The 23,307-nt window shown below is 42.4% G+C and overlaps 1 long non-coding RNA gene across 1 annotated transcript in view; it reads right to left on the bottom strand.

Annotated features, from left to right (window-relative positions):
• Window positions 1-23,307, bottom strand: part of LOC123328079 — a 43,226-nt gene that overhangs the window by 4,433 nt on the left and 15,486 nt on the right. The window contains exon 2 of the long non-coding RNA XR_006542823.2: window positions 4,074-4,251. This is a non-coding gene — a long non-coding RNA (uncharacterized LOC123328079). The remainder of the gene's footprint in view (window positions 1-4,073; window positions 4,252-23,307) is intronic.

Here is a 23,307-nt window from a genome sequence, read left to right as displayed (position 1 = left end):
AATGCATATGTTCTAAGCCACCATATTAAAAATCATACAGGCACATCCCTGGTGGCCCAGTGGCTAAGACTGCACTCTTCCAATGCAGGGGGCCCAGGTTTGATCCCTGGTCAGGCAACTAGATCCCACATGCCTCAACTAAAAGACTCTGCATGCCCTAACTAAGACCCAGTGCAGCCAAACTAACTAACTATTCGAAAAACCATATTTATCTGGCTGGGTTTTGTTAGTTGCTTGCACCTATCCCTGAACTGTTAGCTCTTTGATGACAATAAATTTTATTTTTTAAAGCGTAGCCTCATAATGCTGGGCACAACAGTACGCACTTGACAGATGCGCCAGGCCGAAGCTGCCTTTCCCCAAGCCCACAACCTGGCCGGGAAGGCTGGCACCTTGCTCTTCAAAGCAGCACAGCAATTAGCTGGGCCTAAGCTGAGGGCCCGGCGGGTGGCGGCTTCTTCCTCGGAAACCCCTGTGCTGTTTGCCTTCACCTGCTCCCAGAAGCTCTTCCTGCCAATCCTTCCAGAGTCCTGATACCTTTCCCCTGCTCACTTAGCACTTGACAATGGCCTTGCTCCCAGCTCCTCGCACCACTGCCTGGCAGCTCCCAGCACTGACCACTGCATGACTGACCCAGGGTTTGTGTTAGAAGGTCAGCCTTTGGGCCTCATGTGTGGGCCGAGCTCAATAAATTCATCTCTGTGTTAGAGAGAACATCAATGAAGTGAACTGATGGGTCAGTGGTGGTGGAAAGAGCAGGGACAGACCTGGGGTCATGTTGTGGCTCAGATCCTAGCTGTCTGATCATAACTTCCTAGAATCTCTGTTTTCTCCACTGTTCATGGAGATTATAAAACACACACACACAGGCCCGAATTCTTAGGGTTACTGTGAAGAGTAAACACGGTGGCACATACTACTAAGCCCTTGGCTGCGTGCTGACACATGGCAGATTCTCAAAAAGTGCTCACTTCCTTCCTTTCCTCCTCCCAGCTAAGTCTCTTCCACGTCCAGAAGGCTACGAGCCTTTGAAACACACATTCCCATGTTAAACTATAACTTGGGAAGGTTACCAAACTGCTAGAAAGTGGATCTTCCCAGAGGAACAAGGATCTCAGGCAACAGAGACAACCTCTGTGCCCCTACAGATCAGGAGAGGGTGCTGAAGGTGATAGAGCTCACACATCACACCTGAGCACAGAGATGAAGGCAGGGTCAGTCCACAGAGAATCAACAAGTAAGCGAAAGCTGGGGAGACCTGGGAATGACCGTGGGGTCAGAGAGAAAGAGAGGGCAGTGACCCGAGAGTGGATGAGACTGCACACCACTGAGAGCAAAGGGCTCCGCCAGGGACCCTCTGTGCCCCTACAGCCTCACACAGACTCCCAAGAAGACAGGGAAGAAGTGGGGAGGCACTTGCTTAAGTTTCCTTTTCAGACCCAGGAAATGGGGAGATTTGAGAGATTCCTAGCTGAACTGAATGGCAGGGTCAGGGTTGGGTGAGCCAGAGTCAACTCACTGTTCTCCCACAGGGCAGTGGTTCTGAGAGCCGTCCCTGGACGAGGGTGGCCTCAGCATCACCTGGGTTTGCCAGAGATGCTGATCAGAAGCGCCCGCCTCACACACTTCAATATATTTCCTGCTGTCTAGTTGCTAAGTCACCTCCAACTCTGCAACCTCATGGACTGTAGCCTACCAGACTCCTCTGTCCATGGGATTTCCCAGGCAAGAACACTGGAGTGGATAACCATTTCCTTCTCCAGGGGATCTTCCCAACTCAGGGATCAAACCCACATCTGCATCGGCAGGTGAGGTCTTTTCCACTGATGGGAAGCCCGCATCAATATACAGACCCAGCTGTCTATATTCTAATAAGCCCTCTGGGTAATGCTGATTCTTGCTCAAGTTTTGAGAACCATCACCTTGGGGAAAGCTTTTATTCACTTACCTGAAATTTCCTTCCCATTTTAAGTGGTAGGAGGTGGCATGACACTCGAATGGTCATAACCTTTCGAGACCAGAAGACCTGAGTTCAGACACAGGCTCTGCTTCTAACTGGCTGTGTGGCCTTGGGCAAACACATCAACCTCTCTGAACCCTAATTTCCTCAAGCATAAAACATCTGCCTTGCAGGATTAACTGGTTAAGGTTGGAGAGAATGTGCAGAAAGCATTTAGCTGAGTGCCTGACACATAGTAACTGCTCATCCTCATCATCACTACCATAACCACCCTGACTGTGAAGAGGCCCCTGGATGAATAAAAAGTAGAGATGCATTAAGGATAATCACCAGGCCACGTGGGGATCATCTGGCTCCATGAGTGTTTAATAAGCTGCTCAGAATGCCCCTTGATGCTACTTGTTGCCTGGCTGCACCCTCATTAAGCCAGGAATGACTTAAAAAAGATAACAATTCCTTTCACATTTGATGACAAACAAATGTCTAATTTGGATATAGCAAACCAAATGCCAAGGAGAAAAACCACTCTTGCTACAATACACCCAGCCATGTTCCTGCCCCACCCACTTCCTCTTTCCTCTCAGATAAGTCTCTTAAGCACACAGTAGCACCAGGCAAATATTTGTCGAATAGTGAATGAATGGACTGGCTCAATTTGACTTGAAAATGCCCAACTGTTAGGCAATAAAAGGAAGCATTTGTGGCGGGGCCTTTACCTCCTGGGGTGGAGCTAGGGCAGCACTGGCCACAGCAGCCAGAAGGAGAGCACAGTACAATCCTGGGAAGGCAGACACTAAGAGGACAGGGAGAGATCGCTCTGGCCAGGACCGGGAATGGAGGTGGCGTTTTTTAATTTAGTGAAGGCCTTCCACTGTGAGATGGCTCGTGGTCCTCCACCCCTGGTTCTACGTGTCAGTGTCTGGTCCACCCACCAAGCCTGCTGGGGCTTGCCCATGCTGGAAGGTCCAGTGTCCTGTGGCCTCTGCAAGGCAGAGTGAGCTGGAATCAGAGCACTAAGACTGGTGAGCCCATCTGCTTCCCCATGGGTTGGAGGTGGGGGGATGTATACCTCATCCTTCTCATTCTGGCCAAAATGCTATCCTTGGCATCTTGTTTCACTCCCCAAATATCGTACAATTTTTGTCTGTGGCCTGGCTCCCATCCCCCCTCCGCTCCATTTATCCTCCCCAACTGCGTCCAACATGGATCTTCTCATCCACTCCCTGCTCACAGAATAAAGTCCCAGTGTCTTAGCAGGGTATTCATACTTTGCAATTTGTCCCCAACCTGAATGTCCAGCTTTACTGCTCACAGCCAAGCCTTGTCCACGTCTAACTCCCTCCAGCGCCCTGCTCTTCCATACCATTGGCTGCTGACTAGAAGGTCTTTCCTCCTGTGGTCCACCTGGAGGACTCGGACACCTCTTTCTGAAACCTGCTCAAATGTAGCTTTCTGTGAAATGGGCCCGCCAGCACCCAGGCATCTTCCTGAATACTTTCCCAAGTTTTCACTCAGCCTAGAAGTCTTCTTTTCCAACCACAGGTGGCTCTAGTATTGCTTTAAAATTTTTGTAATTTTTTTTTTTACATAGTTTCAAACTTAAAGCAAAGTTGCAAGCATAGGACAAAGAATTCTAGCACATTTTTCACCCAGATTCCCTGGTGAAGGAAAATATTAATGTTTTCCTGCATTTGCTTTATTTAACCTTCTTCTAGATCTATTCCTTGCTATGTGTTTGTATGATTTTATTTTTTTCTGAATAGCTTATGAGTTATTTGCAGACATTATACTCCTCTATTCCTTCAATGTGTATGTTTTCTAAAACCAAGGACACTCTCTTACGTAATTAGAGACTAATTATCAAAGTTAGGAAATTAATTTTGGTACCAATTATTATCTAATATACAGACCTTATTCAGATTTTACAAATTATCCTTTACAATTATCCTATAAAACCCTTTACAGCAAAGAAAATTCCCAGATCATCATTACATTTAGTTGCTATGTCCCTTTAGTATTCTTTAATCTATAACACTTCTCTGGTCTTTTTTTTGGTCTTTCCTAACAATGGGCATTTTTGAAGTATCTAGGCCAGGTATTTTGTAAAATATACCTCATTTCAGGTTTGTCTGATGTTTCCTTATGATGATTTACGCTGTACAGTCTTGGCTGGGGTACCCCAAAGGTGATGCTGGGTTCATCTTTGGGTAGCATATCAGGAGGTATATGATGTTACTCTGTCCCATTCCTGGGGATGTTAAGGGACTCTCAGCCTTCCTGGGATCTGGTACCTGAGATACAGAGATACAGGGAAGTGAGGAACAAAACCAACTGATGATCCTGTCCCATGTGCCAGGCTCTGTGGCCACTTCTCCTCCAAGCCTCACAACAACCTTATAATTTAGTGGTGGTTGTGCTCATTTTACGGAGAAGGCAATGGCACCCCACTCCAGTACTCTTGCCTGGAAAATCCCATGGGCGGAGGAGCCTGGTGGGCTGCTGTCTATGGGGTTGCACAGAGTCAGACGCGACTGAAGTGACTTAGCAGCAGCAGCAGCAGCAGTGCTCATTTTATAGGTGTGCTCAGTGAAGATGCATAATTTGCCTAAGGATACTTGACTGGTAAGTAGCAGATCCAGATTCAAATCCAGGCCTGTCACTTTTCATAACACTGAGGCACTGGAGACAATGGACAGTCAACAACGATGACTGGATGTTTAAAACAAACAAATCTAACACCAGGACCGTTGAAAAACTGAACACCCTCCTACATCAATGAGGATATTTTTTACTCATTTATCCCTTCAACAAATATTTATGGTGAGTCTGCTGTGTACCAGGCAGTGTTACAGATCACAGAGATGCAGTAGTGAACAGATAGCACGCATTCTAGTGGGACTCTGCAAATACCAGCAAGTCCAGCTAAAGTGCTTAGAGAGTAACACAAAGGCTAATAATAGAGCTGATCCAGGGCTGATTAATTTAGCAGCTCAAAGACGTCCTGGCTAAGATTTGTGTTCTCTGAAATTCTGTTAGCTTTCCCTTTGAGAATACAAGATGTTTCCCTTATGTTTGAGCAAGATATCCTCAAAGGAAATAAAGGGGATATTCCTGTCATGGTCTCTTTTTAGATGGGAAAAGAAAGTCTTGCTAGAATTTTCCTAGCCAACTTTCCTTCCACCTCCCTGGCCAGACTGTGTCACTAGCCCACACCAATTCACCATATGGCCAGAGTAATGAGCTGCCATGCTGGGCTCAGGAATTCTAGATTGCACCTCTACCCACCCACACCATCTCCAGGCTCAGCCTTCCCCAAACCACTTTGTTACCAGAAGAGCAAGAAGAGAGTGAACAAAAATTACAGTTTTCTTTAAAGAAACAAAGAGGACTTTGCTTTAAAAGAGCAAAGAGGACTGGATTTCCCTGGTGGTCCAGTGGTTAAGAGTTTGCCTTCCAAGGCAGGGGGTGTGGGTTTGATCCCTAGTCGGGGAGCTAAGACCCCACATACCTTGGGTCCAAAAAACCAAAATATGAAACATTAAACAGAAGCAATATTGTATCAATAAATTTGATAAAGACTTTAAAAATGGTCCACATAAAGAAAGTCTTAAAAAGAAAAAAAGAAGCAAAGAGAGGGAAAGGACATTGAGAGCGCACCTGATAATATTTTCAAATCTCCTACCCTAATTTACTGAATATTTATAGACTCTTGGTTATGCAAATATAAGTTTGTGTCATTGCTATTCCCATAGAATCCTCCCTCGTGATCCAGAGGTTATTGGTTCCAAGATCCCCATGGATATCAAAATCTGAGGATGCTCAAGTCCCTTAAATAAAATGAATTCAGAACCCACAGATAGGGAGGGTCAACTGCATTCATTATACCAAGTTCTACTCCATTTTTCTTACTAAGTCATATAATGTCTCTCTCTTTATCCCTGTATCTCTTGTCTCATTCCAAAATAAGGCAACTTTTTTGTAAAGGTACAGAATCTTAGCCAGGGGAGGTTTAAAAATATTTATTAATAATAACTGGTTCTAGGATGTGTACTGACCACGGCACAGGGTGGGATCCTGGAGAGTCCTGTTGGACCGGGCACTCACATTTGGTTGCTGGATAGGAGATCCAGGAAGATCTAGTGGAGGGGTCAGGGAGGATCCAGGGGGACACTCAGCCTCTACTATTTCAAACCGTATGGAATTACTTCAGTATTTTTTAAAGCTTATTTTTATTGAGATCTAATTGATCCATTAATATTAGTTTCAGGTGTACAAGATAACGATTCAATATCTGTATACACTGTGAAATGATCACCATAAGTCTAGTTAACATAGGTCCCCTTAGTTACTAGTATTTTTTTTTTCTTGTGATGAGAAGTTTTAAGATGTACTCTCTTGGCAACTTTCAAGAATGCAATACAGTTTTATCAACTACAGTCACCATGCTGAATATCACATCCTGGTGACTTATTTTACAGCTGAAAGCTTGTACCTTTTGACCCCCTCCACTCATTTTGCTTATTCCCCACCTCCACCCTGCCCCAACTCCCACTGCTGATAACTACCAACTTCTCTGTGTCTATGAGCTTGGGTGTTTTATTGTCTTTTTAGATTCTACATATGAGATCGTGTAGTATTTGTCTCTCTCCCTCTCTGATTTCACATAATGTCCTCAGGGTTCATCTGTGTTGTCCTAAATGCCAAGATTTTGTTATTTGTTATGACTAACATTCTGTTATATATTTGAGATATATACATATACACACACACATATATGTGTATATACATCTTATATCTTCTTTATTCATTTGCCCACCAATGGATATTTGTCTTAGTTCCATGTCCTGACTACCATAAGTAATGCAATAAACATGGTGTGCAGATATCAAGTTAGTATTTGCATTTTCTTTGGATATATACTCAGAAGTGAAATTGTTGGATCATATGGAAGTTCTATTTTTAATTTTTTGAGGAACCACCATACTCTTTTCCATAGAGGCTGCACCAATTTAATTCCCACCAACAGTGCACATGGGCTCCCTTTTCTCCACATCCTTGCCAAGACTTATTTCTTGTCTTTCCAATAACAGCCATTCTAGTAGGTATGACGTGATGTTGTGATTTCGATTTGCATTTCCCTGATGATGTGGAACGTGGAACACCCTTTTATTGGCCATCCATATGTCTTCTTTGGAAAAATGTCTTTTCAAATAGGCCCATTTTAAAATCAGATTGTTTGCCTTTTTGCCATTAAGCTGTATGAGTTCTTTAAATATTTTGGATACTAACCCTCTATCAGATATGTGATTTGCAAATATTTTCTGCTATTCAGTAGGTTGCCTTTCACTTTGTTGATGCACAGAAGCATTTTAGTTTTATATAGTCCCACTTATTTATTTTTGCTTTTATTGCTTTTGCTATTTCAGTATTTTAACAACTAGCATGATGGTGCCCTTGTGATGAACTGGACATCAGCTCCAATCTTCACAATGACCATTCCCAGTGTCAGTGGTGTGGCTGCAGCACGACCCTCCCAGTGCTGGCCCATGGGCAGGCATTTGGGCTGCTTCCAGTTTTAACTACAATATGAAGCTCAGTTCTAAACATCTGCATATGCACCTTTATTTTTTATATTTCACAATACATAAAATGTATGTATTTATAAATATATATCTCATATTTTTGTTTCCTTGGAACCCATTTCTCCAAGTGGTGTTTCAAGGTCAAATGGTATGATCGATTTGGTCATTTGACTTAGTGATTTAAAAAGCACTTAAGCTGGCAGAAATTACATTGTAGATTTGTTCACAAAACTTCAAAAAATGAAAGCCTATTTGTTGGTTACTCCTTACAACTATAACTGGTGGAAATTAATAATCATTAGACATCGTCATCCCCTTGGATCACTGCCTTGTCATGGCGAAGGGGCTTGTGTAACTCAATGAAGTGACAAGCCACGCATAGGGCCATCCAAGATGGGCGGGGCATAGCGGGGAGTTCTGACAAAACATGATCTGCTGGAGGAGGGAATGCCAAACCACCTCAGTATACTTTACATGAGAACCTCATGACTTGTATAAAAGGACAAAAAGATATGACATCGAAAGATGAGTCTCTCAGGTTGGAAGGTGTCTAGTATGCTACTGGGGAAGAGTGGAGGAGAACTAATAATAGCCCCAGAAAGAATGAAGTGGCTGGGCCAAAGTAGAAATGATGCTCAGTTGTGGACATGTCTGGTGATGAAAATTCCATGCTGCAAAGAACAGTACTGCATAGGAACCTCGAATATTAGGTCCATGCATCAAGGTAAATTGGACATGGTCAACCAGGAGATGGCAAGAATAAACATTGATATCTTAGGAATCAGTGGACTAAAATGGATGGGAATTTAATTGAGATGACCATTATATCAACTACTGTGGGCAAGAACCTCATAGAAGAAATGGAGTAGCCCTCATAATCAACAAAAGAGCTGTATACAATCAGCAAAAACAAGATCTGGAGCTGACTGTGGCTCAGATCATTAGCTTCTTATAGCAAAATTCAGGCTTAAACTAAAGAAAGCGGGGCAAACCACTAGGCCAGGCAGGAACGAATTAAATCAAATCCCCTATGAATATGCAGTGGAGGTAACAAATAGATTCATGGGATTAGACCTAGTTAGCAGTGTGCCTGGAGAACTATGGATGGAGGTCCGTCATATTGTACAGGAGGCAGTGAACAAAGCCATCCCAGAGAAAAGGAAATACAAGAAGGCAAAGTGGTTATCTGAGGAGGCTTTACAAATAGCTGAAGAAAGAAGAGAAGTGAAAAGCAAGAGAGAAAGTGAAAGGTACCCCCAACTAAATGCAGAGTTCCAGAGAATACCACCGAGAGACAAGGCCCTCCTCAATGAACAGTGCATAAAACTAGAAGAAAACAACAGAAGGGGAAGGACTAGAGATCTCTTCAGGAAAACTGGAAATATCAAGGGAATATTTTACCCAAAGATGGGCACAATAAAGGACAGAAACAGTAGAGATCTAGTAGACGCTAAAGAGATCAAGATGAGATGGAAAGAATACACGGAAGAATTGAAAAAAAAAAATCTTTAAGAACTGGATTACTACAGTGGTGTGGTCAGTCAGCCAGAGCCAGATATTCTGGATTGTGAAGTCAGGTGGGCCTTAGGGAGCACTGCTGTTAATAAAACTAGTGATGCGAAAGAATTCCAGTAGAACTACTCAGAACCCTAAAGGATGATGCCATCAAGGTTTTGCATTCAATATGTCAGCAAATCTGGAAGATCTAGCAGTGGTAACAGGACTGGAAAAGGTCAATCCTCATTCCATTTCCCAAGACGGGTAGTACTAAAGAATGTGCTAACCATAGGATAATTGCACTCATCTCCCATGCTAGTAAGGTCATGCTTAAAATCTTGCATGCTAGGCTTCAGCACCGTGCAAACCAACAACTTCCAGATGTCCAAGCTGGGTTTAGAAAAGGAAGAGGAACCAGAGATCAAATTGCCAACATTCACTGGATCATAGAGAAAACTGGGAAATTCCAGAAAAACATCTACCTCTGTTTCATTGCGGAGAAGGCAATGGCACCCCACTCCAGTACTCTTGCCTGGAAAATCCCATGGATGGAGGAGCCTGGTGGGCTGCAGTCCATGGGGTCGCTAAGAGTCAGACACGACTGAGCGACTTCACTTTCACTTTTCATTTTCATGCTTTGGAGAAGGAAATGGCAACTCACTCCAGTGTTCTTGCCTGGAGAATCCCAGGGACGGGGGAGCCTGGTGGGCTGCCATTTATGGGATCGCACAGAGTCGGACACGACTGAAGTGACTTAGCAGCAGCAGCTGTTTCATTGACTACCCTAAAGCCTTTGTGTGGATCATAACAAACTGTGGAAAGTTCTTAAAGAGATGGGAATACCAGACCATCTCTCCTGTCTCCTAAGAAACCTGTATGCAGGTCAAGAAGCAACAGTTAGAACCCTGTATGGAACAACTGATTGGTTCAAGACTGAGAAAGGAGTACAACACAGCTATCTGCTGTCACCCTGTTTATTTAACCTATATGCTGAGCACATCATGAGAAATGCCGGGCTGGATGAGTTACAAGCTGGAATCAAAACAAGCAGGAGAAACAGCAACAACCTCAGATATGTGGATGATACCACTCTAATGGCAGAAAGCAAAGAGGAACTAAAGAGCTTCTTGATGAGGGTGAAGGAGGAGAGTGAAAGAGCCGCCTTAAAACTAAATATTAAAAAAAAAAAAGCTAATATCATGGCATTACCTCTCATTGCTTACTGGCAAATAGAAGGGGAAGAAGTGGAAGTAGTGATAGATTTCCTCTTCTTGGGCTCCAAAATCACTGCGGATGGTGACTGCAGCCATGAAACCAGAAGTTGATTGCTTCTTGGCAGGAAAGCTATGACAAACCTAGATACCGTGTTGAAAAGCAGACATTACTCTGTCGACAAAGGTCCATATAGTCAAGGCTATGGTATTCCCAGTGGTCACGTACGGTTATGAGAGCTGTAAAGAAGGCATAGCGCCAAAGAATTGATACTTTCGAACTGTGGTGCTGGAGAAAACTCTGAAAATCCCTTGGACAGCAAGGAGATCAAACCAGTCAATCTTAAAGGAGGGATATCAATCCTGAATACTCTTTGGAGGACTGATGCTGAAGCTGAAGCTCCAGTATTTTGGTCATCTGATGCCAAGAGACAACCTACTGGAAAAGTCCCTGATGCTGGGAAAGACTAAAGGCAGGAGGAGAAGAGACTGTCAGAGGGTGAGATGGCTGGATGGCATCACTGATGCAGAGGACATGAACTTGGGCAAACTTTGGGAGATGAGGGACATATAATGTTTTTTCATATTTTATTTTTGGCTGTGCTGGGTCTTCTGTGCTCTGAAGGCTTTCTCTAATTGTGGTGAGCAGGGACTCCTCTTCCTTGCAGTGCTTGGGCTTCTCATTGTGATGGCTTCTTTTGTTGCAGAGCATGGGCTCTAGAGCAGACTTCAGTAGCTGTGGCATGTGGGCTCAGAAGTTGTAGCTCCCAGGATCCAGAGCACAGCCTCAATAATTGTGGTGCACAGGCTTAGTTGCTCTGCGACATGTGGGATCTTCCTGGACCAGGGGTCCAAGCCATGTTTCCTCCATTGGCAAGTGGATTCTTTACCACTGAGACATCCAGAGAGTCCCTAACCAAATGTTTAGAAACATCCTTGCCCACTTTTCACAGACTACTGTTGCTTGGGAACTGGAAGGAGGGTGAGCACTGGTATAAGGAGAGCTGGGTTCAGATCTGGGCAATGTTACTCTACTAGAGGCCGGGGTCTTGGCAATCTCAGCCTGTCTGGACCTTGGTTTACCCAAGTGTAAGATGCCATCTCTCACAGCACCAGGCGTAGCAGGCACTGATGGCCTTCATCTGTTCCTGACCTTGGCCTGAGGCCTGGTCACCCTTGTCACACTCCCACCATGGTCCTCTGAATGATAAACTATCCAAGTGCCCTGGAAAGTGCCAGTTCTGCACCTTAAGGAAGCGCATAGATCGCCACCTTCTGGCAAGAGTTAGTGTCCAGATGACTTGGGGGATCAAACTGCTCCCCCTTGTGTCCCTCTGAGGATTTGCCCCAAGGGTCAAGTTGCTGAAGTAAGTTGGGGGGAGTCTCTCCACCTAGAGTGACCCTGGTGTTCGAGGTGTGGCTTTAAGATAATGTCCTTCGGCCAGTGCAACTCTGGGGGAGAGATGATGCAGGATTTTTAAAGTTGCCTGTAAAGGAAGTTGTTTTTGCTTTGGGAGACTGTGAAGGGGCTGGTAAAGGCATCTTTGCAAAAGCAGGAGGTTTTTCATCAGTGATTTATTAAACCTTGTTTCGAGAGGCTGACAGCAGTGGTCAATCAGCCCACAAATATTTACAGAGCACCTATCAACTGCCAGACGCATGCTTGCACAAACAGCCTTGAGCAAGACAGGCAGGGTCCCTGGTCTCCCTGTCCAGTAGGGAAGTTTAGGAATAAGATTCCTTTTTAATTGATATACTTTCTTCCATTTATTTAATTGAAGACTAAACAACGTCTAAGCAGAAAAATTTAAAACACAGTATTTCACCTTCTAAACACAGTAGCTATTTTTATTTCAACACCTTCCAGTTCTTGTACACTTGTGTGTACATTTTTACAGAGCTGTAATAATAAAATCCAACATTCAAAAAACTAAGATCATGGTATCCAGTCCCATCACTTCATGGCAAATAGATGGGGAAGCAATGGAAACACTGACAGACTTTCTTAGGCTCCAAAATCACTGCAGATGGTGACTACAGCCATGAAATTAAAAGATACTTGCTCCTTGGAAGAAAAGCTGTGACAAACCTAGATAGCATATTAAAAAGCAGAGACATTACTTTGCAGACAAAGGTCTGTCTAGTCAAAGCTATGGTTTTTCCAATAGTCAGGTATGGATGTGAGAGTTGGACCATAAAGAAAGCTGAGTGCCGAAGAATTGATGCTTTTGAACTGCAGTGTTGGAGAAGATTCCTGAGAGTCCCTTGGACTGCAAGGAGATCAAAACAGTCCATCCTAAAGGAAATCAGTCCTGAATATTCATTGGAAGGACTGATGCTGAAGCTGAAACTCCAATACTTTGGTCACCTGATGTGAAGAGCTGACTCATTTGAAAAGACCCTGATGCTGGGAAAGATTGAGGGCAGGAGGAGAAGGGGACGACAGAGGATGAGATGATTGGATGGCATCACTGACTCAATGGACATGAGTTTGAGTGAACTCTGGGGGTTGGTGATGGACAGGGAAGCCTGGTGTGCTACAGCCCATGGGGTCACAAAGAGTCGGACATGATTGAGTGACTGAACTGAACTGATAATCATAAAGTATGGTATTCTGAAGTTAGATACATTTCACTCACAATAAACACTTCTCTATGTTGCTACTTAATCTTCATAATTATCCTTATAGCTCTAGAAGAGGCAAACATGTGGCTGTATCAAAATCTATGTAAGAAGACCCCTAAGCTTAGACTCATAACTGTTTTCCTTTTTTTTCTAGCTAGAGTAATATTGCTGATGTTAACTTCTTCACACAGATTTTTATTGCATTACTTCTCAATGATCATGAAGATGGTTCATCCTGTGTGTTGCCATATTGCTTCCCCAGAGAGCTGTTACTAACTTAAGTGCCACCAATATTACATCCATGAGTTACTTTTGCTGCAACATCAGGCACATTGTTGCTTTTACACATTTTGACAATTAACATTTTTTAATGAGGTCCTAAATCTGCTTTAATATGCATTTTTCTGATGCCAGTAGGCAGGTTCTTTTTTGTGTGTGACTATAACTGCTTGTGTGAAATGCCTTGGAATTGTGATTAAAATTTTGAATGAGTGCCTAGTTTGATGTCTTCTTTTAGAAGAGAGAAAAGCAATAGAGGATTGCAGCACTGCAGCCCAGGATGTGAGAATGGCACTTAGTGCTTTAATAATTGGGTTAATAACTCCTTCTGGAATCTTCCTAAGAAAGCTCAGCTGTTCCAGAATCTTAAGTGCAAGTCTCTTCTGCTGCCCAGAGCTATTAATACTAAGTGAGAAAAGTGATTCTGTAACACCCTTGGCTGTGCTGGAGTCAATAGTGGAAAGGACATAAGTTCCCCCTGTTTATGAAAAAGAGCTGGACATCAGCCTAAGTTACAATAATGCAAATGAAAATTATGTGACTGGAGAGTTAATTTGTTTCCTAGTGACTCTGAAGAAATAGAGTGTCCTTGAGTGTTGTAAGGGTCCATAGTTTAAACCCCTGGCCCAAAGCAGAGAAGTGACTCACCTAAACTCACACAGCAAACTAGACCCCCAGCACTGAAACCCCCTTGCATCTTTCCTGTGTCCTGACTGTGAATGTGAATGAACCTGTGATTGTCTCCTTCTTGGGGCCACCCTCCCCTCACGCAGCGTGGCCTCCTCCCAGCCTGGATGATCTCTGGAACACAGCTCTGGGAACACGTTCTGAGATGGGAGTTGGTTTCCTTTGCCACATAGCTTCCTACAAAAACCCTGGGCCTTTCCTCTCTGGGAACTCAAAGTCTTGCACCATACATGGTTCTGAGCAGTAGCTAAAATACTTTTCCAAGCACAAGTCCTTCTTCTGAAAGATGACAAATGTTAGAAATGGGACCTGTGTGAGGGTGAGTGATTCTGACTATATCAGTAAGGCTTTTTGGTTTAACACCTCACCGCTTTTTTTCTGGCCTGATTAGATGATGGGAAATGACATTTGATTAACACATACCTATAGTAGGCACTATCTCATTTAATTTCTTAAAATCAACTATGGAGTAAGAGATTCAGAAATGGAGGCTCAGAGAGGTTAGGTTACTAACTCGACCAGCTCCCAGAGCTAAGATGTCACTATCTCACTGATCCTCACTAAGGCAAGAATGGCCAATCAGAATCACATGGGAGCTTTTACTAACTACTTATGTGTTGTGTTTCCCATTGAGAATCACTGCACCCTACAGGGCCATGTATAGCCTTTGTCTGCCCAGGGTGCCATCCCATGGATGTTCTACTCTAGACAGGTGTCTGCAAACTGGTGACGTACTGTAGTCAGCTCACTGTACTGGCGGGTCCCACATCCACTGATATAGACAGCTGATTGTGCTTTGCAATTTTCTATGAGGGACTTGAGCATCCACAGATTTTGGTATTCTGCGGGGGGCGGGGGACGCTGGTTCTAGAACCAATCCCCTGCAGATTCTGAGGGTCAACTGTAATAGGCAGGATATAGAAATCCATGTAGAGGGGCTGTAACAAAGATAAGGAAAACAAGCATCTGGAAAAATTCCTTAGAGATGAGTAGAAGAACCCTAACGATTGGGACACAGGGGACTATAACTTGAGACCAGAGAAGAGAGCAATCTTGGCCGGAGGGTGCAAGAGGACAGGCCCCAGGGCAGACTGACCAGTTTCCAGGAAATATGTGGTGGGGGAAGGGGATTTGGCACAGGACTTGGGAGCTCCTTGTGGCAGAATCTCTGTCTACCACACTCAGAACAGAGAGGCAACAGCTGAGGGAAAAGAAGCACTTGACCAAGAGTTCTAAGACCTAGTCTTGGCTGTGTGACCTCAGGCAAGTCACATCACCTCTCTGTGTCTTTTTCTTTACAATAGGCATAAAAATAACCTTCTCTGGCTACCTCTCAGGGGGATTATGGAAACTGACAGAGTTAACTTATATCGAAGTGTTTTATAAATTGTGAAACACTGTGCAAAAGAGAGACTACTAGGTACATCAATAAGTTCTAATTCATTGTCACTCAGAATTTCAGCCCCTTGGTTTGTTCTTGGCTATATTTTATTGGCAGCATTTGATGTCTGTTGAGATCTTCTGCAGTAAAGCCTGGCACAGGGAAGGTCTCCTACATTACTGTCTCCTGATCTTGTATCTTTAGCCCAACTAGAATGACTTTCTACTATGTAGAAGATACTCTGATAATAGTCTGATTGGCCTTTAAAAAACCCAGGTATTGTTCTTAAAAAAGAGTTTGTTTGTTTGTTTTGGTGAAAAGCTCACATATAAGAGTATATATAACATGCAAGTACAATTTAAAGAATAATAAAACAAACTGCATAGTAAGTGTGATGCTCCCACTTGTCCTACCCTGATGTATTCTCTTCACTGTACATACATTTCCTCATTTGTGTTCACCTTTCTTTTGCTTTTAAAAAATAGATTTACCACATATATACTATCCCTAAGCAGTATCATTTCGTTTTTCATGTCTCTGAACTTTTTAAAAAGGTGATCATATTATAATTATTCTTCTCTAACTTTATCTCACATCATGATTTCCCTGTGTGGACGGATGCAGCTGTAGTTCATTCATTTTCATTGCTGTATAGTAATCCAAGGTGGGAATGTACCAAAATTTATGTATCTGTCCCACAGTGAACAGACAGTTGGGTTGTTTCCAGTTTGGGGATATTATAAACAATACTTGTATATGTCTCCTGCTTCATATGTATAAGAGTTTATATAAATCCCATTTACCATCAAAAAGAATAAAACACATAGGAATAAATCTACCTAAAGAGGCAAAAGCCCAGTACTCTGACAACTGTAAAATGCTGATGAAAGAAATCAGATGACACAACAAATGGAAAGATATACTCTGTTCTTGGATTGGAAGAATCAATGTTGTCAAAATGACTATCTTACCCAAGGCAATCTACACATTCAATGTAAGTCCTATTAAATTACTAGTGGTATTTTCCAGAGAACTAGAACAACATAAATATTTAATTTGTATGGAAACACAAAGACCCCTAAGACCCAAGCAATCTTGAGAAAGAAAAATGGAGTTGGAGGAATGGAGTTGAAGCTGACTATACTACAAAGCTGACTAAATTACAAAGTAATTAAAATAGTATGGTACTAGCATTAAAAACAGAAATACAGATTAATGGAACAGGATAGGAAGCCCAGAAATAAATTCACACACCTATGGTCAATTAATCTATGACAGAAGAGGTAAGAATATACAATGGAGAAAAGATGTTCTTCAATAAGAAGTACTGGGAAAACTGGACAACTACATATAAAAAAATGAAATTAGAACATTTCTAATACCATGCAGAAATAAACTCAAAATTAATCAAAGACCTAAACATAAGACTCAATAGTATAAACCTCCTAGAGGAAAACATAAATAGGACACTCTTTCACATAAATCACAGCAATATCTTTGTGGATTCATCTCCTAGAGTAATGGAAACAAGAAGAAAAATAAACAAGTGGGAAGTAATTAAACTTAAAAGCTTTTGCACAGCAAAGGAAACCATAAACCAAACCAAAAGACAACCTATGGAATGGGGGAAAATATTTGCACATGATGCAACAGACATGGGGTTAATCTCCAAAATATAAAAATTGCTCATACAGCTCAACATAAAAAAAAAAAAAACAACCCAATCAACAATGGGCAGAATATCTGCATACACATTTCTCAAGAAAACATATAGATGGTCAAGAGGCACATGAAAAGAGGCTCAACATCACTAATTATTAAATAAATGCAAATCAAACCTACAATGAGACGTCCCCTCACAATGGGCAGAATGACCATCATCAGAAAGTATACAAATAATAAATGTTGGGGAAGATGTAAAGAAAAAGGAACCCTCTACTCTTAGTAGGAATGTAAATTGGTACAACCACTATGGAGAATAAAATGGGGATTCCTTAAAAAGCTAAAAATAGAACTACCATATGATACTGCTATCCGACTCCTACACATGTATCCAGAGAAAACTATAATTTGAAAAGATGCGTCCACCCCAGTGCTCACTGCAGCATTATTTACAATAGCCAAGACATGAAAGCAACCTTGATGTCCATCAACAGATGAATGGGTAAAGAAGTTGTGGCACATATATACAATCAAATACTACTCAGCCATAGAAAAGAATGAAATAATGCCACTTGCAGAACATGGGTAGATATGTTGCAGCTAGACATTATGATACTAAGTGAAATAAACCAGACAGAGAAAAACTAATGTCATATGATATCACTTATATGTGTAATCTAAAAAACTGATATAAATAACCTATTTACAAAACAGATATAGACTCACAAACAGAGAACAAACTTCTGGCTACTGAAGGGGAAATATGGAGGTGGGAGGAGAGGTATATTAAAAGGTTAACATATACATATCACACTACTATATATAAAACAGATAACCAACAAGAACCTACTGTGTTTAGCACAGGGAACTATACTCAATATTTTATAATTATAAGGAAAAAGAATCTGAAAAGGACCGTATATAAGTATGTGTATATATATATATATGTATGCACAGCTGAATCACCATGCTGTTCACCTGAAACTAACACAATATTGTAAATCAACTATATTGAAACTTAAAAAAACTATCAAAGAAAAAGTTTATATAGATCTAGAGAATGTATGTCTTTTAAATTTTATTGAAAATTCTTCAATTGAAATACAGTTGATGTACTACAATATTATGTTTCAGGTTACTACATAATGATTTGACATTAGCATACATTATGAAATGATCACCACAATGTCTAGTAACCATCTGTTCCCATACAAAGTTATTACAATATGATTGACTGTATTGCTTATGCCATATACTATAACCCTAAGAAGTATGTATATCTTTAATTTTGTAACATAAAGCCAAGCTGTTTCCAGTGGCTGTACCAATTAACATCCCCATGAACAGTGTACGAGAATTCCCACTGTTCTACATCCTTGCCACTGCTTGATATTGTCGTCTAAATTTCTGCTAACCTAATAGCTGTGGAATTGTATCTCAATTTGGTTTTAGCTTGCCTTCCCCTTATTACTAAGGAGGCTGAGGAACTTTTCACATGCTTATGGTCCTTTTTGTATTTATCGCTGAAGTGCCTGTTCATGTCTTCTGCCCATTAAAAAAAAAAAGTTGTTTACTTGTCTTATTGATTTGTAGTAGCTCTTTATAGATGCTGGATGCTAATTCTTTGACAGTTAAATGTGTTATTTTCTCCCAGCCTTCAGCTTGTCTTATGCTCTGTGCCATTTTTTTTTTTTTTGGTGAATAGAAGTTCTTAGTTTTAGGAAGTCAACTGCAATCTTTTCTTTCGTCTTTTCCTTTCACTTTTATCTATTGTCTTGTTAAAAAATTATTATTATTATTTTTTTAACCTGAAGTAAGAAAGATAATCTGTATTTTCTTCTCTAAAAATTCCAAATGTCTTGCTTGGGACTGTTATGTCTTTCAAGCTCCTGAATGTTTCCATAAAATGTTTCTGGAAGCCTGAGGTTATTTCCAGTCCACTGGGCCTCCTCTCAGCACAGAGGGCATTGAGTTCTGACAAACGCCAAGAGAAAGACTCCATTCACGGAGGGCGCTGGTGGGCGTTGCCAAGCTCAGCTCTCAAAGGCCCCATGTGTCCTTCACTCTCCAACAGCCTCAGACCTCTAGGGGGCGCCTTCACACCAGGCATCCAGCTCCCTGCAGTCTGCCCTGGCTCAGAGGTGGTGCCCGGCTTCTGCCAAGGATGCTCTTACCTCTCTCTGGGTAGCTGCCTCCAGCCCTCACCCAGCCTCACACTGAGCTGACAAGGCCAGGCCTCTCTTCTTGTTTTTGAAGGAACCACACAGAAGCTTCCTAGCCAGTCCTGCTCTCAAATCTGCCCTCCCCTCCTCCTGCTCTCTTTCTTCCTTGGAATCTTCTTGAGTCCATATTGTCTTCTTGGGGCCCCTTGGCTATGATCTCTTACTAGGGCAGATGCTGCTATGGCTTAAGCTTATCCCAGGACCTCCATGGTGGTGGTTAAGAATCCACTTGCCAATGCAGAAGACATGTTTTTAATCCCTGCTCTGGGAAGATCCCACATGCTGTGGGGCAACTAAGATTGTGTACCACAAGTACTGAGCCTGCGTGCTGCAACTACTGAAGCCCTTGTGCTCTAGAGCCTGTGCTCTGCGACAAGGGAAGCCACTGCAATGAGAAGCCTGCACCCCACAACTAGAGAGTAGCCCTCCACTTGCCTAAACTACAGAAAGCCCATGTGCCACAATGAAGGTCCAGTGCAGCAAAAAATAAACTTAGATTAAATTTACCCCAAACCTCTGCAGCATTGCAACTGCTCTTAACTACAGGCTCCCCAAAGGATCAAAACATTTAGGGGCCACAGAAGGTATAAAACATAAGTTTAAGGCCTCATAACTTTGCCTGTTTGTATTCAATTTTGCCTTGCCTTTTCACCTCCACCATTTGATCACTGGCTTTATGACTTCAGGACAGTGTAAGCGACTGCCAGGACTACTCTGGCCGAGAACCAGGGTGAGGCCTGCAGCCTGGGATGTGGAAGGCAGGTGGGCCACATGGATCTATGGGGTATATAAGCTGAATCTGGAACACTTTTTCACTTTTCCTGTGTTTCTGTGAGCTCTGCTTCCCAGGACAGCTAGCACTGAGCACATCTGTGTATATGTAGGCACATCCTTATTCATCCACTAATTCCACAGTTATTTTCTGAATACCACAAAGGGCACAGTGATGAAGGAAGCATGTAAGCACATGACACATGTACTAAACAAATACTGAAGGATGAGGTGTTCCAGAGTCTTGGACTATGAGGCAGTTGGGCAGAGTCAAGCTAGAGTTATAGATCAGTCTAAGCATCAGTAAAACATTTTCTGTAAAGGACCAGATAGTATTTCAGGCTTTGTGGGCTATATGTATCTCTGTTGCATGATGCTTGTTTGTTTGTATGCCTTTAAAAACCTTTCTCAGCTTGTAGTCCATATAAGACCATGTCGAGGGTCTGTGGGTTAATCTACCTTGCACTGACAAACTCCCAGTCTAAGTGACTTGTCACGTTAAAGGTTTATTCTGGCTCACTTCACCATCCAGTGAAGGTCGGTGAGTTTCCTATTGTCCCTTATGCAGTGACTCAGGACCCAGACCACCTCCCTCTATGAGGCCACCATCTATGCCACCCCCGTTAACTGTGAAAGAAGAAGAGAGGGTTGTAGGCTTGAATGATGTCTTTTAAGGGCCACATCCCTTCTGTGTACACTTTCATGGTTAGAACTCAGATGGTCCGAACCTAACAGCAAGTTGTTCGCCTGTGTGTTAGGAAAGAGGCAGCAAACTGGTGAAGCCCAGTATGGTTTCTACCACAGAGTAAAAAAAGTTTAAGATGCTCCTGTCTCAGCAGCCTTTAGGATGTAGCTGGGGAGAAAGAGGGGCATGTCAGTTCAGTTCAGTCGCTCAGTTGTGTCCGACTCTTTGCGACCCTGTGGACTGCAGCACACATGTAAAGAGGGGCATGTAGGAAGAGTTGAGTAAAAAATTCAACTGCAAATGCTACGTCAACGGTATTCTGAAGACAGCAATAACTGAAATATAGCCAAGATGTAGGAGTTCACAGGACCAAGAGATCAGACTGAGCTGGAGTTGCTGGATCAAATTTCAAGGACAAGGTAGGATCTGAATTAGGTTTTGAAGGAGTGGCAAGATTTTGAGGAATGAGAACTGTTTACCAGGAAAACAGGAAGCAGAGTAAACAAAAGTTCACATGGAGAAGGTGTGAAAGCCCAGAGCTAAAACGGGTAAAGACCAGGCCCTAACCAGTCCTAATGATTACTGGTAAGGTGAGTCTCAGTAGTCTGATTTGAGGGGAGGCTCCTACAGAGGGACTGGGGTGGAGGTGGGATGTTGAGGCGGGGGTGCTCAGGACTGCAGCCAGAGGTGCTTCCTAGAAATTTAACCTCCTGCTGAAGTATTTTAGAATTTTAACAACAGGACAGCTTCATCCAAGCACAAAGGCTAAATATCTGCCTTATATTGGAGAGAGGCAGCTGAGGATGGAAAGACAGACTAGAGTTTAATTGTGAAGGGCTTTGAATGCCAGGGTATTTGGGATTCCCAAAACAAAGATGAACATCACTTATTTTTAGAGTTAAAGCTCAGGGAACCCCTCCCCCTATAAATATCTAATAATGAATGATTAAATAAACAAGTGTATCTATATAATGGAAAAGCCTGTAATCATTAAAATCAAGTTTCTGAATACTCATTAATGACATGGAATAAGTGAAAAAAACTGTATATGGAGTATAATACCAAGTTAATAACTACAAATATGAAGAACCAACATCAAACTGTAAACTGTGGTTATTTTTGGATGGTAGTATTATACTTGATTTTTTGTTTTCCTCCTTACTTTCCTCTATAATGAGCACATTTTACTTCTATAATGAATATGCAATAAATGCTCTTTTCCAAAAGCAAGGCTTAAATGTGGAGTTTGGCACAGTGGTTGCATTGCTACTGTCTTATTCTTCCTAAGTAGGCAAACTCGGTCCTCACTTTCACAGCATCCAGGACCTGGCTGCCCACGTGATTCAGTTCACGGTGGCAGACCCCCTTCTGTCTCTGAGGTGTTTGACTCTGCCTGCACTGAGCAGGGTACTGTGAAAGCATCTATTGTCATCATTCCTGAAAGGTCCTCGGGAGTACTTGTAATTCCAGCAATTCCCTGAGGCATTGGGGGCCCAGAAAAGGCATGTGACCTCCCTGAACATGCGCTACAGCATCCTGGGAATGCCACGGACCAACACAGAACTGTAGGCAGCGAGAGCACATTCAGATGCAAATTCTCACTTTATCATTGAGAAAACTGAGGCCAGAAAGAATACTCTTGCCCAAGGTCACACAGTGAATTAGGGCAAGTAGGGACTTGGGTCCATGGCTTCAAGGTCCTGGGCTCTGTTATCAAGTCACAGGCTCTTAGACAACTGTCTTTCCTGGGTTTTGGTCAAATTTGTTTTTTGTCTACTCATAACTACACAGTCAGATGTATTTTGGGCTACAGTTCATGGAGTGGTGTCTATTCTTGTGTGTTTAGTTTTCATGGCTCCCTGGTGGTATGGTGGTAAAGAACCCGCCTGAGGCAGGAGACTCAAGAGACACAGGTTCGATTCCTGGGTTGGGAAGAGCCCCCTGGAGAAGGAAATGGCAGCCCACTGTAATATTCTTGCCTGGGAAATCCCATGGACAGAGGAACCTGGCGGGCTATAATCCACGGGGTTGCAAAGAGTCAGACACGACTGAGTGACTGAGCATGCACGCACACACTCATGCATAATATATATATAGTACAGGTTTCTTCAGCTAAATTCTGATCTTGTTTAAGTCTAACGCAGTATGAAAATGGTGAAAATATTCTTTGAAAACAGCCAGGAAGTTTCTCAAAAAGTTAAACATAGTGTTACCCAGAAAATTCCCTTCCAAGATATGAACCCAAGGGAACTAAACACTTATGTCCACACAAAACTTGTAAACCATTGTTCATGGTAGCGCTATCCATATGACCAAAAAGTAGAAACAACCTAAACATCCATCATCAACCTGTGAGTGGATAAACAAAATGTGCTGCAGATGTGGAGAGCAAATCAGTGGTTACCAGTGAGGAGAGGGAAGTGGGAAGGGGCAAGACAGGGGTAGGGGAGTAAGAGGCACAAACTGTTAGGCTTGTGCCTAATAAGCTACAAGGATATATCATACAACATGGGAAATATAGCCAACATTTCTTAATAAATGTAAATGGAGTATAACCTTTAAAAACTGTGAATCATATATTATATGCCTGTAACTTAACATTGTACAGCAACTATATACTTCAACAAAAAAAATTTTTAAGTGCTATATACATACAATGGCATGTTACATGGAAATAAAAAGGAATGAAGTAGTGTTAAGTGCTAAACACGGATGAACCTTTAAAATATATGCTGGAATTCCCTG

Source organism: Bubalus bubalis, chromosome 11, assembly GCF_019923935.1.
Source record: "Bubalus bubalis isolate 160015118507 breed Murrah chromosome 11, NDDB_SH_1, whole genome shotgun sequence".
Taxonomy (NCBI): Eukaryota; Metazoa; Chordata; class Mammalia; order Artiodactyla; family Bovidae; genus Bubalus; species Bubalus bubalis.
The sequence above is the reverse complement of the archived record's forward strand: the minus strand, read 5'-3'. Positions and strand labels throughout refer to the sequence as shown.